Source organism: Ochotona princeps, chromosome 19, assembly GCF_030435755.1.
Source record: "Ochotona princeps isolate mOchPri1 chromosome 19, mOchPri1.hap1, whole genome shotgun sequence".
Lineage (NCBI taxonomy): Eukaryota > Metazoa > Chordata > Mammalia > Lagomorpha > Ochotonidae > Ochotona > Ochotona princeps.
Genome location: NC_080850.1, coordinates 26,217,656 through 26,236,625, shown reverse-complemented (window position 1 = coordinate 26,236,625; position 18,970 = coordinate 26,217,656).

Here is an 18,970-nt window from a genome sequence, read left to right as displayed (position 1 = left end):
TGTTGAGTTCCTGCCTCTCCTTCAGTTCCCTCTAAAAGTGGCAGGAGATCCTATTTGGGAGCTGCAGAAACACCCCGACGATATAAAAATGAACTCGCCGAGTTGCGCATTTCCCCGCTGCATTCTCCAAGAACTTGGGGTCTCTAAATCTAGCGCCAAAATTTGAAGCGGAGTAGGTTCGCCTTGCGGCGCCCGCTTCCCTACGGAAAAGCTAACTAGCTGGTGGCCCCCATCTCCCCCGGCTTCAGCCCCTCTTCACCGCCTTGCGCAACAGCCCCAGCGATTTCTCCACCTCCCACTCCATCGGGTGTCCTTTAATAATAAATGCCCTTATGCCATTACATTATATTGTGGGTTTTGAAAATTTAAAATACGGCTGATGCAATATTAATTGCCTATGGTGGTATAAAACACAGGGCCGGAGCCCAGTCGCGCTACAGAGGCGGCGGCGGCCGTGAGCGTCCCGCGCCGGAGCCTTGCGCTCCAGAAGGACGCGGCTGGTCGGCGGCTAGTTTGCCTGCAGGTAAGAGTCTTCGGATTTGCTGGTTTGCTGGCCGGGGAAAAGAGCCCGACGCCTGCGTTCGCCTCCTTTTGGAAAAGTTCTCTGTTGCTTGTTTAAAGTGACAACCGCAAAAACTTTGGCAACACTTTGAGAAGGGTGAGAGCAGCGGCCACAGGGCACCTCACCAGACCCGGGCTCTGCGCCTCTTTCCCCCTGCAGGCGCCGGAGCTTGCTGGCGCGCGGCAGGAATTTGACCAGTTTGTACCTGCAGGCGGGAACTGCCGCCCCTTGGGTGAAGTGCTCCACCCTCTCCCTCCCTCTGAGTGCGCCGGGCCGGCGCCGCTGCATTCCTCTTTTGGGCTCGCTCAGGAAGCCACTGAAGATGTGGTTTCCCCAAGATGGTGTAGTTGCTTCTGCCACTCGTTGGTCCTGCGGTGGCACAGACGTCGGTGGGGGCGGAGTAGGTGGGGACAGGCAGGTTTGGAGCTTTGCACTCTCTGTGTCCCAGACTTTGAACAAGCCACACTCCAAGCTTTGATAACTGCAAACTTCCCCAGCTGTGGCCTGAGGAGTTATTGAAGGTGTATTCTAGAAACTCTTGGAGCAGGCTTTCCTTCCCCAAATCCCGTCAGTTTGCAACATTCACTATCCCTAACCCAGCTGGGACTTGCCTTCACTTGAACCAACAAGACAGATCACTAGTCTGGGCTTTCTGTGTGGAAAGCTGTCTGGGGTCTCTGAAGGTGAGACTTTGACATCTCTCTGTGGGCCACAGGCTAGGCTTCCAGGCCACCATCAGCTCTGGGACGAGGCCGCTTGAACCCAGGTTTGCTCCGGAGGGAGGCAGGCTTAGGCACACGTGGCCAGCAGGACTTGGGGCTGTATTCTGGGCTCCTTAGCTGCCAGATCTCTGGCTAGTGGCCTCTTCACTCTGTGCAGAAGGCAGTATTAGCTTGGGTCACTGTCTCAGGCCCAGCTCAGGGACTGCCCAAGAGGAGAGAAAGGAAAGCTAACTGCTTACTGAATGACGTTTTGTTTTTTCACATGTCTCTGGAATCTAGGGACTGGACAGAGGAACAGAGACTGTTGGTCATGGACAGGTGGCAGTGCCCACTGTCGGCTTCCAGGCAAAGACAGCCAGTGTGTGTGGTGTTGGGTGTGTGTGTGTGGGGGGGGGGGAGCCAGGAACAGGGAGGAGAGAGGGCCTGGGGCTCCTCATAGTATGCCTTTGCCGCACAATTGAGTTTGAGTTTTTCAGCTGTCCCGGTGAGATGGAAAGGGAGCCCACGGCCAGAGTCACCATGTAAGCGTCCTGACCGCTCTCAGCTCATGGGCTCAGGAGTCTCAAAGACTTACGCTTGCGCTTGATGACTGCATGGGGTTAAGGCCAGGGTCTGGCCCATTAAAGGATGTGTGGTCGCTTTAAAATCTTTAAAATCCAGAAATGTGAGAGGTAGGGTTAGTTGTGGGGCAAGTTCAGGACTTGGAGTCACCGGCCATCGGTGAAGCGAGGGTAGCAGTGGCGAGACGGTGCAGGAGCAGGCAGAGAGTGAGCACCAGCTTTGTGGTGGGACCCAGGTGGGCTCGCGGGAGGGTCTAGGGTGCCAAGATGCATAGTTAACCCCGGCAACCTGCCTTCCCCACCCCCCACCCCCCACCGTGGGCAGGAAGTCTGATTGGCTGATTCTGCTCCATGCTGTTTCCCAACAGGCACGGGGAAGGGGCTCTTGGATTTCTGCCACCCCAAATAGTTCCCACCTTTAGGCCTTGGCTCCAGAGAGTGCCTGAGCCACAGGGTAGACCGTCTAGAAGCCCCTGTTTTAACTGAAGGGGAGAGTAAAGGGTCCGTCACCTCTGATTTGTCTTTCGTAAGCCGGACCTACGTACCCCCGCTAATGTCGTTTATTTAACAATAAATGCACTTTGTCAGGGGCAACTGTGGCCCTTTACCCCTGGGCCTTGGGGCAAGGGACAGACTCGCACAGAGTGCTCAGATGTGTGCTTGTTTGCTGGATAACTTAATAATAATAGCGATGCCTAACAAGTGTGTGTATGTGTGTGTGTGTGTGTGCCAAGTGCCTTAATTGCATTAATTTATTGATCCCTAAACAGCACTTATGAGTAGGTGTGAAGTTAAGCCCCATTTCACAGATGAGAACATGGAGGTACAGAGGGCTTCTGTAACTGGTAACGGGCCCACAGCAAGTTGTGAAGGCAGCGATGCTCTAGAGAGAAATGGCAAAAACCTGTTTTCTTTCTCTCCAGTCCCTGAGGACCGGCCGCCAGGGGGAGGAGGCGGAGCAGGTGCGGGGAGTTCACCCACGTGCAGAGGCTGCGTTGGGGCGGAGGGTCGCCTCGCGCGCACGGGTCCCCACTGAGTCCAAGGCTCACGCGTTGCTGTACGGATGTGGGCTTCCGTTCAACCCCGCAGGGACAAAGCTCCTACCTCACGCCCACTAGGTGTGCGCAGGGTCTCCCCTCTCCCCACCCCTTCACCCTCGACCCTCTTTGGCCGAGCGCATGGAGCTCCGGTGGTCGTCCGCCCGCCAGGCAGACGGAGCCAGCGAGGACCCCAACGGATGAATTAGTCTCCACTTCGATTGCTCTTTTCCGATCAGGTCAGGTTTCCCTCCCGGCCCCCGCCCCTCCCCGGACTTCCGCCCTGGGCAGGGCTCCCTGGACTCCCCGGCGGGGTCAGGGTGCGCGTGGCGCCTCCAGAGGGGTCTTTCCTTCGGCCTTCTGGGTGCCGGGGGCCCCAGACCCGCCGGAGGAGTGGCAGCGGGGAGAGCGCTGGGGTGAGAAGGAGGGACTGCAGGAGGAGCTGGTCCAGTCCCCTCGCTGCTCCCTGGCCCCCTGCCACCATCCCTGGTCACTTTTGTGCCCAGCATCCTGGAAGAGGTTGTGGGGACCAAAACCTTTCGCATGCGCTCTGTCTCTCCTCCTCCTTCCCCGTCTTCTCCTTTTCATCTTCCTCACCGCCTCCCCTCACTTGTTTAAAATTTTTTGCTGTTTAGGTCCATGCACGCGCGCGCACAGGCGCGCGTGTACACACACACACACTCCAAATATTTATTCTGGGAGAAGTCAGATATTTGCTAGGCTTTCCCCCACATATTTAAGATTTGCACAAACCGCACCTTCTCTCTTTCCTCCTCAGCTGGGTGCCCCCCCCATCAGCCTCACCCCCAGTCCCAAGGTCCCTGCCCAGCAACAGAGCCTGGGGGAACCCGAGGCCTTGCTAGGCAGTGAACCTTGTGGCAGATAGAGTTCATGTCCAGCCCTCATAAATCACGACCATAAAAAGCTTACTTTCATATGCACTCAATTTCTACCAAACCTAAACTAATTGCATAAATTCCTTTAGGCCACTCATCGTGGCTCTCTGGGTTGGGATCTGATCAATTAGTCATTAGGTACTCCATTAGCTGGGGTTTAAGCTGCCTCATATAAATGTCTCCTGTCAATTTGCTTGTAATTGAATGAATAAAAAAAAAAAGGATACAATTAGGAGCTCGGAGAATCAGAGAATCGGCAAGAGAAGAGGTCAATTTTAGTCAAATATTCTAAAAATGTCTTAATCTAATAAGAACAACAACAACAACAACAATAATAATTAGAAGGCATTTTGACTGCAGCCTCTGCCAGAGGCCCTGGAGGTGTTAAGGCAAGCTCTGGCCAAGGGCAGTGTATGTCTGGGCTCTGCCCTTGGGGGACACAGCGCCTGGATGGTCCCTCCCACCCTCAGGGCCTTGGGTTCTTTACCTGTGAAACTAGTTGGCTAGGCATGATTGTCTTTCCTTTTTAATTCGTTTTATATTTTGCCGAAGTTATTCATGCACACTGCTTTTAAATTGAGTAATACGCAGGACAACATGACCAGCCTCCGCCCTCAACCACTTTAAGCTGTTATTCCCTGGGACACTAATTACATGTCCAAATAATAGATTTTTTTGACTTTAAGATTTAAAGCTGATGTGTTTAACACCTTCATTATGCAGTATAGCACAGGATTCAAATGAAAAGGAACAAAGATGTACAGTGAGAAGCCTTGTGCCCCGACCGCCTTGCTGGACTCTTTGTTACAGATGAACCTCCTTGTCAGCTTTCTGTGCCTATTCCACAGACATTTGCTCTCATGTCTTGATTGATCCATCTTAGTCACTACGCTTTAATTTCTTGTTATGATATCAGAAAAGGAGATGCAATCATCTTGAATACTCCTACATACTCAAGATCCCAGCAAATTTGATATGAAATCAATACATTAAAAAAATAAAGTGAGATGACATTTCTGAGTTTTTAATCAGTTAATTTGGAGGTGCAACTACTATAATACACAAAATTTAAATAAAAGAGGTTTAGTTTGTGGAAAAGTTGTTGACATGCACAGAGGAAGCTTCAAAAAGTTTATGAAAATGTGTATTATGGAAAAACTATTCTTGACTTTGAGAGATTTTTGGTACTAAAATAGTCTTATATTTTAATTCCATTTTCCATGGACATCTGGAAGTATTCTCATATAATAGCTGCTTACTGACAAAGACAGTATTTATTAGTTGATTTAAACTATTTTTAAAAAAGATTTGTATTGGAAAGGAAGATTTACAGAGAGGAGAGACTGAGAGAGAAAGATCTTCCATCTGCTGCTCCACTCCCAAACGGTTGCAAAGGCTGGAGCAGAGCTGATCTGAAGCCAAGAGCCAGGAGTTTCTTTCTATTTATTTTAAAGATTTATTTATTTATGATTGGAAAGTCAGTTATACAGAGAAGAAGATCTTTTGTGGCCACAATGGCCAGTGCTGTGCCAATTTGAAGCCAGGAGCCTCTTCTAGGTCTCCACATGGATGCAGGGTCCCAAGGCATTGGGCTGTCCTCGACTGCTTTCCCAGGCCACAAGCAGGGAGCTGGATGGGAAGTGGAGCTGCCGGGATTAGAACCGGCGCCCATATGGGATCCCAGAGCGTGCAAGGTAAGGATTTAGCCATTGAACCATTACACTCTATTTCCTTTTTCCAAATAGAATTTAAAGCACTCTATCTGTTGTTGCTATGAGTTAGATACTATGTCAGTAATGCAAGTACCTTCATCTCTGGAATACTTGAGTCCACACAGGACTTAGTTTTATTAAATTCCCTTAAAAAAAAAATCTGGGCCTGGCATGCTAGCTTAGTGGCTAAAGTCATCTCCTCGAACGCACCGGGATCCCATATGGGCGCCGGTTCTAATCCCCGTGGCCCCACTTCCCATCCAGCTCCCTGCTTGTGGCCATTGAGGGCAGCCCAGTGCTTTGGGACCCTGCACCCGCGTGGGAGACATGGAAGAGGTTCCTGGCTCCTGGCTTTGGATCAGCGCAGTTCTGGCTGTTGCGGTCACTTGGGGAGTGAATCAATGGATGGACGGAAGATCTTTCTCTCTGTCTCTCCTCCTCTCTGCATATCTGCCTTTCCAATAAAAATAAATAAATCTTAAAAAAAAATCTAACTTCTGTCCTTCACGTTCTCCAAGCGAGGCCTTGGCCCAGGAAGTGAACTCTTCTCTGGTGCACACAGTTGTGATGGAACCGGGCACGTGTTGATGACGTCATCGCAGCGCGCCCGGGCTTGGGGTGGTCACTTCAGCTAATGTCCGGCCCTGAGGGAAAGGAGAGCTGCAGAGTCCAAGTTCTGCTTTTGACAAACGCTCCGGCGGTTCCCCGATGGTTGCTGGGAGACACACAGGGCGCTGTTATTTAGGGTTTGGACTGATTTGTATGAAGCTGAGCTCTCCTCAATGAGTTCCCTGTAACTTGCAGGAAAGTGTATCAGGGGAGATGGAATTACCTCTGCGGAGGAGGAGGCACGCCGCCTCACGCGTGGCACAGTGGGAATCACCCGGGATGTACACGGCGGTCCGTGGCACAGTGAGAACCACCCGGGATGTACACGGCAGTCCACGGTCCGGGCCTCCTTCTGTTCTCTGTGGCCTGTTTGCCCGCGCTAACGCGAGGAAGTCGCACTGCAGAGGGCTCACGCTTCGGTAAAGATTCTTACAACTGCTTTGACAACATTTCTTTGTTTTCTTTCTTCCCTTCTTCCTCGTTTCACTCTCTCCTTTTTTCTTTTTCTTTTTTTTAAGATTTATTTATTTTTAGTGGGAAGGGAGATTTACAGAGAGAAAGAGAGACAGCGAGGAAGATTTTCCATCCACTGATTCACTACCCAGATGGCTGCAATAGCTAGAGCTGAGCCAATGCAAAGCCAGGAGCCAGGAGATTCTTTCAAGTCTTCTACACGGGTGCAGGGTCCCAAAGCTCTGGGACGCCCTCTGCTGCTTTCTGAGGCCACAAGCAGGGAGCTGGATGGGAAGTGGAACAGAAGGGATATGAATCAGCACTCCTACAGGATCCTGGTGCTTTGTAAGGTGAGGATTTAGCCATTGAGCCATTGCACCAGACCCTGACAATATTTCTGTCTTCCCTCCCTTCTCCTCCCCCTTCCCCTTCCCTCTCCTCCTCTTCCTCCTCTATCTCTCCCTCTCCCCTATTCTCTCTCTCTCTCTTTCTTTCTTTCTCTATTTTTTTTTTGAAGGTGGACTACCAGAGAAAGAGAGAAGTCTTTCATATATTGATTCAGTCCTGAAATGCTAGCGATATCTGGGATTAAGCCAAGCTGAAGACAGGACATGGAATTCTATCCAGTTCTCTCTCATGCATGGCAGGGACCCAAGAACTGAACCCCAACTGCTGCCTTCCCAGCTGCACAGTGGGGAACCCAGGCGCTCTTATATGGGAAGTGGCATTGCAGGTGATGGCTTAACCCATTGCACCACCATAGCAGTTCCCCAAGTGGTGTCTTACGTACCGTACCACAGCACCTGCCCCCTAAAGACCTGCGTACTATTCAAATGGATGATTAAATACAGCGTAAACACTGAAGCCAGTTTAGAAAGCTGGGGAAGAACTTTTACTGAAGGCAAAAATAAAGTGCCATTATCCCATGCACCCATGGCCAAGAAAGATTCCAAATGGCTTTGGCAACTTATTTTTCAAATCGATAAAGTCTCAGGAGACAGCATGATGCAGCGAAGAAAGTACCACATGGAGGTTATAATCCAAGCTAAAACTTTTGTGATCAATTTTGACATCAGCCAGTTGAGACTTTGACCTGGGGGTTCCCCTCTTCTGGCTGTCTCTTCATCAGTGAAATGAGAGGGTCGACCACATGATCCCTGAAGCTTCCACTTCAGAGATTGCATGAGAGTGTGTGTAGGCTTTGGAATGCTTTAACACCCGGTGTTAGTTGTGTAGCTATTGTTCCATTTTATTTTTAATTTTTGATGATGTTTACATAGTTGAGAAAGATGGACGCCCAAGTGGAGCACTGATTAGCGTGGGGAGGGTTGAGGAATGGGGGAAAGTGGATGAAAGAGTTGTTTCCAGATTTCTTTCTTTTTTTTTTTTTTAAGATTTATTTTTGTTTTCATTACAAAGTCAGATATACAGAGAGGAGGAGAGGCAGAGAAGAAGGTTTTCTATCCAATGATTCACTCCCCAAGTGAGCACAACGGCCGGTGCTGCGCCGATCCGGAGCCAGGAACCAGGAACTTCTTCCAGGTCTCCCATGCTGGTGCAGATTCCCAAAGCTTTGGGCCATCCTCGACTGCTTTCCCAGGTCACAAGCAGGGAGCTGGATGGGAAACAGCTGCTGGGATTAGAACCGGCGCCCATATGGGATCGCGGGGTGTTCAAGGTGAGGACCTTAGCCGCTAGGCCACAGCGCTGGGCCCTGTTTCCAGATTTCTATTTTGTTTTTGAAGTGATAGTTTTGCAAGAAAATTGAGCTGGAGAAAGGGCTCTCAAGTGTGCCACGTCCTGGCTATCCAGCATGCAGGCTTCTAAGAACATATGACCAATATTCCCCTAAAAAATTAAAACACCAACTGTGTGGAAGTTAAGAATGACAAGACAGGAAGGATGTGAGAAGTGGAGCAAAATCAAAGCATGCTGCAAAACTGGCCCAGACTCAGCCGAGCCAGGCCGTCAGATCTGGAGAAGCCCACCCCTGTCAGGAGCAGGGGGACTGCAGTGCAGGGGGCCTAGGGGCACGGTGGCACCAGGAGCTCCACCTGTCCCTGCGCTGCCTGGCATCTGCAGGTTGGAGGATGGTCACTCAGCTTCCTGCTCTCTGTTCTTAGCCTTCGTTTTCCTGTCCTTCAGACTTTTTTTTTTTGTATTGGAAAAGCAGATTTACAGAGAAAAGGATAGACAGAAACAAAGATCTTCCATCTACTGGCTCACTCCCCAAGTGGCTGCAATGGCTGGAGCTGAGCTGATCCAAAACCAGGAGCTTCTTTAGGGTTTCTCACGTGGGTACAGGGTCCCAAGGACTTGGGCCATCCTCTACCGCTTTCCCAGGCCACAAACAGGGAGCTAGAAGGAGGTGGAGCAGCTGGATATGAACCAGCGCCCATATGGGATCATGGCGCATGCAAGGCGAGGACTTCAGCCACTAGGCTATTGCACTGGGCACCTGTCCTTCAGTGTTAAGAGTTGCAGCTTTGAGCTCATTTGGCCTTTAGGGCTGGAATTACCGGGTGTTCAGATGAAGCGCTTAGAACGTAAGTCACCTTTAGTCCCTCTGTCATTGACTTCCTCAAACTCCTCCCATCTGTTCTATGTGCCTCACGTCTTGATGGCTTCACCTCTAGGATTTTACTGTTGCTCATGGCTTCCTATAGGATGATCCTGACTCTTCTGCTAGACTAGGATGGGCAACAGGGAGAACCTGTGTCTCTTGATGGTCGTAGCAAGGTGTGTCCATCTCAGGGACTTGGGTCCTACTGACCTGAGGGCTTTATGCCATCAGATACATGGAATTCTAGATCGCGAAGCTGGGAAATGGTTAGAGATGCTTTGGCTGGAGATAAAATCTTCCAGTTTTAAGTGGTTCAGTGATCTAATTTTCACCAAGTTCCTGCATGATTTTGCTTACTTGTCCAGTTTGAGGTAATATTTCCTGTCCAGTCCTCTTTTTTTTTTTTTAACCTAGGTGCTCCACATAGGAGTCTAAAGGCCTATTGCTTGCAGCACAAAATTGCATTCACTTGTGATTCCATGAAAAGTGGTGTAGACTTTGCATTACATTGTATAGTATGTTTGTGACAGTTTACAAACACACACACTCTCTCTGTGACTTGGGCTGCTGCTGCAACAGACACCTTAGATGGTGTCATTTATACAACACATCTTTGTTCCTGACCGTTCTGGCGACTAGAGAGTCCCAGGTCAGGAAGCCAGCTCCATGTGTGCTCTCATGGCTGAAGAAGAAGAACAGCTCCTTCCTGTCTTCAAAACCGTAGGCTATTTGAAAAGCACCGTGACAGGGATCCCAGCACATACAAGGCAAAGAGTTTAGCCACTGAGCTATCATGCTGGTCCCTACCATATATAATTAAAGTATTTGTGAAAATATCTGACTCTGTTCCTGCATCAACAAACTATGTTAGGAAAGCTTGAAAACTGGGGGAGATCACCCCTGGATCTCTGCCTGCTGGGCTTACATGGGAGATCATAGGCATGTGTACACCGTGTCCCTGGGAAACCCCCTGAGAATGGTTTCAGCTAACTGAGACCTCAACCTGACCTGACCACTGGTTGTACAAGTGAGAGAGGTGGGCTGCACCCTAGTCTTTCTTCTCTGGCCTTGGACGAGCTGTGCTGGGACTTCCTTGATAAGCAACTCTGAGAAGTCAGGTGAGGCTCATGTTACCTGCCAGCCTATCTGGTATATGTGACCCACAGCCTGTCTGCCAGCTGTGAGTGTTACACGTGACCTATGACAGGATTGGAGGGTCCAGAGAGAGAGACATGCCTTCTAGCCAGTTATAGTGCCGTTGCTGGGTGGGAGGACTGTCAAGAGATGCCCTCCTGCCTTCCCCTTTCTTAGTTTAAGTTTGTGCTTGCATTACAACAAATAGACATGCTTGATCAGACTGTTTCCGGTGGTTCTTGCTGTGGCTGAACACCACGCCCTCCCCTCCGTGGTAGTGGCGGGGACTTGCTGGTCAGGAAACCCGAGAGAGAAAGCACTTCATTAACAACAATGTTAGCGTCGGGAGCCACTAGAGACTTTAAGGAGAATGAGAGCATGGTTTGGGAGCTGTCATCTGCACGTGGTTCTGTGGAACTGGGACTGGAAAGAGGGCCTTCATGGCCTTTTGCCCTCCAGTAGGACTTGAGGGTCTCCGTCATTTTTTTTTTTTTTTCCATTTAAAAAACTGTGTTTGGTAGGCAGAATTGGAGAGAGGGAAAGAGAGGAAGAGAGAGATGTTCCATCCACTGGGTCACTCCCCACATGGCTGCAATGATCAGGGCTGGGCCAGGCTGAAGCCGCTTCATCCAGGTCTCCTGCGTGGGTGCAGGGGCCTGAGCACTTGGGCTGTCTTCCACTGCTTTTCCCCAGGCCCTTGGCCAGGAACTACAAGTGGAGCAGCTGGGACACGTGCAGGTGCCTGTATGGGGTATGCCTCTGCAGGCTGCAGTGTTACCCTGTATGCCACAGTACCTGCCTTTGTTTTTTTTTTTTTTTTTTCTTTTCTTTTCTTGTTCTTTCCCCTTCTGTCTCCTTTTCCCTGATCACATAATGTTAGAGTGTTTGGGAAACTGCTGAGTGATTTTAAGCTTTTCAATCCAAAACTTTTTTTTTTCTTTAAGATTGTGCTGAGGTTCCTGCAGAAACTTTTTGAAAAGGTTTATTTATTTGAATAGAATTATAAATAGGGCCCGGCGTGGTGACCTAGCAGCTAAAGTCCTCGCCTTGAACGCCCTGGGATCCCATACAGGCTCCGGCAGCTCCACTTCCCATCCAGCTCCCTGCTTGTGGCCTGGGAAAGCAGTTGAGGATGGCCCAAAGCCTTGAGACCCTGCACCCATGTGGGAGACCTAGAGGAAGTTCCTGGCTCCTGTCTTCCCTGTGGTCCTGCTCTGGCTGTTGTGGCCATTTGGGAAGTGAACCAGTGATTGGAAGAATCTCTCCTCTCTCTCTCTCTCTCTCTCTCTTTTCTTTCTCTTTCTCTGCCTCTCCCTCTCTGTAACTCTGCCTTTCAAATAAAAAAAAAATTTCAACTGATCTTTTGGCTCCATAAATCAGGAAAGAATCCTTCTCTTGTTCCATGGGTATTATTTCTATAGTTTTGTCTCTGAGAATATTGTCCATAGATTCTTTCTTTTCTTTAAAACTTACTTCTTTGAAACGTGAAAAGACAGAGGAAGAGACAGAGAAAGATCTTTAATTGACTGGTTTAATCCCCACCTGGTTGAAACAACTAGAGTTGGGCCAGGCCAAAAGCAGAAGCCAGTAACTCCGTCAGGATTTCCCACATGGATGGCAGAACCCAAGCAGGAACATTTGCAGGAAGCTGGTTCTGTAGCAGAGCTGCTGGGATTTCGGTGGCACTCAACATTTGTTGTTGTAAGTGGTGGTTTCACCTGTTACACCACAATGCCGGCCCAACAGTAGATTTTACATTTCTTCTCCCCTGAGAATCTGTTTCCTTCCAGGCCCTTTTGTTTTCAAAATGTCTTTTTTTGGTCTGCAGTGTCTGTTTTGTTAGGTATTTTAGCTAACTGAGTTTAAAAAATGGTTAGAAGCTCTGCTCTGATGAATTAGGTTTGTTTACTTTGATTTTTCAATTTGGGTGATCTCTTTGGGTCTTTTCGTCAGGATCCCCTAATGATCGAAAGTGGCTTTTTTCTTTCTTTTTGGATTGGTTAGGTTCCCAGAGGTGACTGTTACCTGCCTGAAGGATACAAGTCTGGCTGCCCATGATCAAGAGGAATGGCGTTTTCAGGTACAGGTGTACTTATCACCACATTTTCAATAGGATTTTTCATGCTTAGTTATTGTGGGTGTCACAGCATATAGTGGCTCTTTTATTTTGTGTTTGTGTCTTTGTTTGAGAGACAGACACAGACAAGCAGACAGCTAACATTCCCCTCTGCTGGTTTGCTCTCCAAAGGTCTGCAGTGGTTGGACTGGGGTGAGTCCTTGCAGGTGGCAGGGACTCAATTCCCGAAGCATTACCCCTGCTTGCCAGGACCCACGTGAGTGGGAAGCTGGAGTTCAGAGCCAGAGTTGTCCCTGGATCTCAGGCACTGATGATGGCTCAAGTAGTTTGGTCCTTGGCAGCTCTGTGGGAGACCCAAATTGAACTCTGGCCTCCTGGCTTCTGCCTGCCACAGTATTGATTATTGTAGGCATTTGGGCAGTGATCCAGCATCACTCTCTCCTCCTCTCCTTCCTTCCCTCCTTTTTGCTCTTTCCTCTGCCTTTCAAATAAGACGAAAATAAAGCAATTAAAAGAAACATCAAAGTTGCAAATTAACTGAATGAAACTTTGAGATTACTCAGTTTTGAGACTGCCAATTCAAAGCTATCAGATATCACGTAAATGAGAGAAGTGAAGCACAGTGGAGCAACAGTGTCTGAAGGTTGAGGTGTCAGAGAGCCAGGGCCTCGCTCTTGGAGAGGGACAGATGTTCCTCAGCATCAGCCGGTGGTTGCCAAGGGGAAAGAGGAGCACCTGGAGCAGGGTGGGCTCTAGTGAGGAGATGAGGTGGAAGTAGAGCGTTGGCCTTGCCCCTTGAGGCTTGCTGGAAGAACTATAAGGAAATCCTGTGTGTGTGTGTGTGTGTGTGTGAGAGAGAGAGAGAGAGAGAAAGAAGGAGAGAGAGTGTGTTGGTGGATAGAGGGAGGCATTCATGCAGAGTCATTTGAAAAGATTGTAGGAAGTGCTGCATCATAAGAGATCACTGAAATACTCTGTGTTTGCACTGCCTGGCTTGGTAGCTGCTAGCTGCATGTCGCAACTCAACACCTGAAATGTGGCTAATGCAACTGATGGACTGAACTTAAAAATTATTTCATTTAAGTCAAAGCCAAGTGTGGCTAATGGCAGGGCAGGACAGAGCAGGGCAGACCAGTAAATCCCAAAGTGTCTTCTGTCTTGTTGTAGGGTAAATGGATGAATAATTCAGTGAGTTCATGGAAAGACACATCTATGTCTATAGCTACACCTGCACAGTGGTGTGTGTATGACAGGACTAAGCCTGTTATTTAATCGCCATTGTTGCCCAGTTGAAACCATATTTTAAAAGGGATTGTATTTAAAGAAGATTATTTTATAAACATTTAAACAAGTACACACACATTCAAAAAGTTTGTGGGTTGCACACACATGAGACAAATATCGTAAAGGTCATGAAAGGATTGTGATGTTAGAATCAGTGAGTGGGCTTGGTGTGTTAGCCAAGTGGCTGAAGTCCTCGCCTTGCACATGCCAGGATCCCATATGGGCAGTTTTACTCCCAGTGACCTCGCTTCCCACCCAGCTCCCTGCCTGTGGCCTGGGAAAGCAGAAGAAGGCCCAAAGCTTGGAAAACCTGAGCCTGAATGGGAGACCCGGAAGAAGCTCTGTCTACTGGTCTCTGATCAACAGCTCGGGCTCTTGGGGAGTGAAACAGTGGATGGAAGATCTTTTTCCCTGTATCTCCTTCTCTCTGTATATCTGCCTTTCCAATAAGAATAAATAAATCTTAAAAAAATGTTTTTTTTTTTAAATCAGTGAGCAAAGTAGATGTGTATCAAATTGTGGCCTGTGTAACACTGGTAACTGAAAGAATATTGTCTTACCATAAACAGTGTGAGTAACTGGGCAAGTAAAATGGGCAAGTAAAATGGGCAAGTAAAATGATTGTGGGACATTTTTAAAGTTTTCTGATTTTGCTTTTTGCTATTTTAACTTCAGAACTGTACTGTCTCTTTACAATTGAATTCATTTATTTGAAGGGTAGAGTTACAGAGAGACAGATTTAGAGAGATGGAGCCAACATGATGTCTCAGTTGACTAATCCTCAATTGACCAGTCTTCCACATTCAAGCACCAGCATCCCGTGTGGGCACCAGCTGCCTGCTGCCCTGCTTCCCATCTAGCTCCCTGCTTGTGGCCTGGGAAAGCAGTAGAAAATGGCCCAAAGCACCCACCTGAGAGACTCAGAGGAAGCTTCTGACTCCTGGCTCAGCTGCTTTTTGGGTCACATGGGCCCCGATGGATGATCCTGGGGAGTGACCTCAGTGTTGGACACAGCCGAAGTTGAATCTCGATTTAGTCATCCTGAGTTTTCACTTATAAAAATGAGACAGGAGGGCCCGGTGGCGTGGCCTAGCAGCTAAAGTCCTCGCCTTGAAAGCCCTGGGATCCCATATGGGCGCCGGTTCTAATCCCGGCAGCTCCACTTCCCATCCAGCTCCCTGCTTGTGGCCTGGGAAAGCAGTTGAGGACTGCCCAATGCATTGGGACACTGCACCCACGTGGGAGACCCGGAAGAGGTTCCAGGTTCCCGGCTTGGGATCGGCGCGCATCGGCCCGTTGTGGCTCACTTGGGGAGTGAATCATTGGACAGAAGATCTTCCTCTCTGTCTCTCCTCCTCTGTGTGTATCTGGCTGTAATAAAATGAATAAATCTTTAAAAAAAAAAAAAACCTTCGTGGCCCACAGAGCTCCCCACTGGCAAGCCACCTGACTTCAGATCCTTAAAGCCCTGGCCAAAGGTAGATGCGTGGTATAAGGAGCTCTTCTGCCACTTGGAAGGTCAGCGTCCCATATGAGAGAGCCAAGTGAGAAACCTGCAGTGCAGAGAGGCAAATAGCATGTACGATAAACACCACACAGCTGGAAGGGGCCAGACAGGGATTTAACCATGACTTGCTGATACCATACTCCCCACTATTGTCCTTAAGTCCAAGTTACCTTGCAAGGTATGCTGATAAGAATGTATGTAATGGGCTCATCCTCAGATCCAGCAGGTGCTTGTTGAATGTCAGCCCTGCCCTTAATGTCACTCATGTCAGATTCTTCAGGGTGACCTCCATACTATCTTGTTAGTTTGTTCGAAGATTTTTTTCTAATTATTAGAAAGCTGATTTTGCAGAGAGAAGACAGTCCGAAACATGTTCCATCTGCTGGTTCACTCCCCAAAAGGACACACTGGCCAGAGCTGAACCTATCTGAAGCCAGGAGCCAGGAGCCAGGAGTTTCCTCTAGGTATGCTATGTGGGTGCAGGTCCCAAGGCTTTGGGCTGTCCTCCACTGCTTTCCCAGGCCACACGCAGGGAGCTGGATGGGAGGTGGAACAGCTGGGACGAGAACTGGCACTCATATGGGATCCTGGTGCTTAGCCTATTAAGACACTGTGCTAGCTCCATTTTTTTAAAAAAGATTTATTTTTATTAGAAAGGTAGATTTGGGCCTGGCTTGGTGCCCTAGCGGCTAAAGTCCTCACCTTGAAATTACTGGGATCCCATATGGGGCCCGTTCTAATCCCAGCAGCCCCGTTTCCCATCTAGCTCCCTGCTTGTGACCTGGGAAAGCAATCGAGCATGGCCCATAGCCTTGGGACCCTGCACCTGCATGGGAGACCTGAAAGAAGTTCCTGGCTTCTGGGTCTGGATCATAGCAGCACTGGCCATTGCAGTCACTTGGGGAGTGAATCATTGAATGGAAGATCTTCCTCTCTGTTTCTCCTCTTCTCTGTATATCTGCCTTTCCAATAAAAATAAAATAAATCTTAAGAAAAAGATAGGTAGATTTGCAGGGAGAGGAGAGATAGGGAGAAAGAGTATTTCTACATGGAAATAAAGTAAGAGGAAGCAGAAGAGGGTCTGCAGGCAGCTGGGGCTCCCCCCTTGTCTGACTGCGGCCCAGCCAATGGGTGAGGGAAGCAGAGCTGAGCTCACTGCAGGAAGACAAGAGTTCCCACCTGGACCTCCAGGCCAGCTCAGCAGAGACCGGTTGCATCTGCTAGGACAGGTTTCTCACCTCCCCTTCCCATCCTGGTGTGCCCCCTAATATCCTGCTTGGCATCTCCCGAGATCTGGGGCCTCGGAGATGAAAGCCAAGCAAACACACCAAGCCGTCGGCGGCGCTCACTCAATTGATTTTTACACAAAATTTGCCTTCATGCACGAAGGATGGAAAAATGATCCCATAAATAATGGATAACAAAAACAAATGCAGGGAAGAAATCAATAGTCACACACTTGATACTGCAGGGAGATGGGAGAGGAAAATATGGAGCCCATTCCAGCTAAACGGCGCCCCAGGGAGCCCCCTTTCTAGCACTTCCCACTGGGGAGGGAGGGAGACGTGCATCTTGCCTTGGCTGCCCCACTCCTCAGTGAGTGAGTCCCTCCCTGAAGGAAGGGAGAGGAGAGTTAAGTCTTACAGGGGCCACTGGTCTTGGTAGCTTTTAGGAAAGTCAGGGCTTTCCCCAATGGTTGAGTCAGTCTCAAGGCCTTGGATCCATCCTCCCCTTGAGAGGTGCCCCGATTTCAGCCAGAGACTGGATTCCTCACCCTGAGCCATCTGTGATGTCCAAAGCTTGCAGGGTCTTCCAGAGCTGCCCCAACCACCTGTGATTTCTCTGAGATCTCTCCCTTTATATGGAACCACAGCAAGTAGCCCCCAGATCTGGTCACTTGCTCTGGTGTTATCAAAGTCCTTAGCATGGCATGGGGCAGTGAACTGAATCCTGGCTCAAGGATTTATGTCTGTGATTTTGGCCAGTCATATAACCTTTTGGAGGCTTAGTTTTTTCCATCTGTGAAATGGGATAATTATACTGGCCTCCCACGATGCCCATCAGCGAGAAGCTGAGATGAGAAGCTGATCTAGGACTTGAACCCAGGTATGCTGATACGGGATGTGGGTGTTGCAAGTGGTGGCTTCACCACCAAATAAATGCCTTGACCCTTAAAAATGTACCTATTTGAAAGACTTTATTTGTAAGTTTTAGATGTTTTGAATTTATTTGACTGCTGCATTTATGTGATTCAAAAACAGAGGAGAGGGCCCAATGGTGTGGCCTAGCAGCTAAAATCCTCGCCTTGAATGAGCCAGGATCCCATATGGGCGCCGGTTCTAATCCTGGCAGCTCCACTTCCTATCCAGCTCCCTGCTTGTGGCCTGGGAGAGCAGTTGAGGATGGCCCAAAGCTTTGGGAACCTGCACCCGCATGTGAGACCCAGAGGAAGTTCCTGGTTCCTGGCTTCGGATCGGCGCAGCACCGGCCGTTGTGCTCACTTGGGGAGTGAATCATCAGACAGAAGATATTCTCCTCTGTCTCTCCTCCTCTCTGTATATCTGACTTTGTAATAAAACAAAAAAACAAGAAACAAACAAACAAAAGAACCAGAGGAGGGATCCCCACCTAGTGGGCCCAGTGGCTAAATCCTCGCCTTGCACACACCAGGATCCCATATGGGTGCCAATTTGTTTCCTGGTTGCTCTACTTCCCATCCAGCTCCCTTGTTATGGCCTGGGAAAGCAGTGGAGGATGGCCCAAAGCCTTGGGACTATACATCCATGTAGCAGACCTAGAAGAAATTCCTGGCTTCGGATTGGCTCAGCTCCAGCCATTGAGGCCATTTGGGGAGTGAATCAGTGTGTAGTTCTTAATGTCTCTCTTCTTTGTAAATCTGATCTTTCCAATAAAAATAAGACAAATTAAGCAAAACAACAAAACAAGAGGAGGTCTACAATGGCATCAGTGAGAATTTCTCCTTGTATCTTTCCATGCACCCAGAGTTGGTATCAATTTGTTGTGCATCTTTCCCAACAAGTCTTATCCTCTATCTTCCCCAAACATTGTGTACCTGCCCTGGTACAATACTTAGCACCCGTATCATATTGTTTGCTTGAGTACCTTCTGGACCGTGCTCTGTGTCCTGGGTGAGGGTAGTAAATGCTGTGTCAATAGTTCATGGCTGAACACCGTGCCTCGCTAACTTCCATCAGGGAACAGTGAGGAAGTGGTATGTTCCTACTCTTGAGGCACTTGCTTTGAGAAGTGGGTGCTTGTTTACATCAGTCATTTTTGTAATTGTTGCAGAATTCTCATGGATCTGTGAGGAAACGCATGTACATCCCAGGAAGAACAAACACATCCAAGCCCATTCCCCTCCATCCTAAATAAACATCCTTCCCTCCCTTCCTTCCTCCCTCCCTTTCTCTCTCTCCCTGCCTTCTGCCTTCTTCCTCTCCTTCTTCTTTCATTCCTTTCTTCCCTTTCCTCAAAGAACAGGTGAAGAAAAAAGATCTTTGACAAAGTCATGGAAAATTCTAAAAATGTCAAGCACGTGACTGAAGACATGTTGTCCAATTCTTTGGCTCTTAGAGGTCACACTTCAGTGTGAAGGACGAATCATCTAGTCAGATGCTAGGGAGAGACAGTAAGCACAGTTCACAGTTCAAGAAAGTGTATGGGGCAAGGGGATAGTTCTAGGAAGGAGGCAAGGTGGAGCTGAGAAAGAAGCAAACACTGAAAAGTCAAGCTGGGTAAGTTGGGACCAATCACTTAACTGCAAGGGGGTTTTGAGCATCTCGCCATGTTGACTACCAGATTTGAAACCCCAGGCCTATCAGAGGAGCTTGATC